We start from the raw sequence: 548 nt of genomic DNA, 5'->3' as shown, positions 1-548 counted from the left end.
GAAGAAAGCTTTCTAATAAACAACCGAATATTGCACGTAAAGTGACTAGAAAAAAAAAACAGTAAGTTAAACCCAAAATTGGCAGAAGGAAAGCAATAATTAAGCTCAGAGCAGAAATAAACAAAATACAAGCTAAAAAGTCAGTTGAAAACATGAACAAATGAAGAGTTGGTTTTTTGAAAAGATGAACAAAACTGACAAACCTTTACCCAGACTAACCAAGAAAAAAGAGAGAAGATTCAAATAAACAAAATCAGAGATAAAAACAGAAGCATTACTACTGATGTCACAGAAATACAAAGGATCATAAGAATCTATTGTGAACTATATTCTAACAAATTTGATAATATTGACTAAATGTAAAAATTCTTGAACAAATACTATCTACAAAGATTTAATTATGAAGAAATAGGTAACGTGAACAGACTAGTAACAAGGGAGAAAACTGAATTAGTAATAAATAGTTTACCATTAAAGAGAAGTTCAAGACCTGATGCCTTCATTGCTGAAATCCACCAAACATTTAAACAAGAACTAATGTGAATTAT

This window comes from Galeopterus variegatus, unplaced genomic scaffold (assembly GCF_000696425.1).
Source record: "Galeopterus variegatus unplaced genomic scaffold, G_variegatus-3.0.2 Scaffold15186, whole genome shotgun sequence".
Lineage (NCBI taxonomy): Eukaryota > Metazoa > Chordata > Mammalia > Dermoptera > Cynocephalidae > Galeopterus > Galeopterus variegatus.
The sequence above is the reverse complement of the archived record's forward strand: the minus strand, read 5'-3'. Positions refer to the sequence as shown.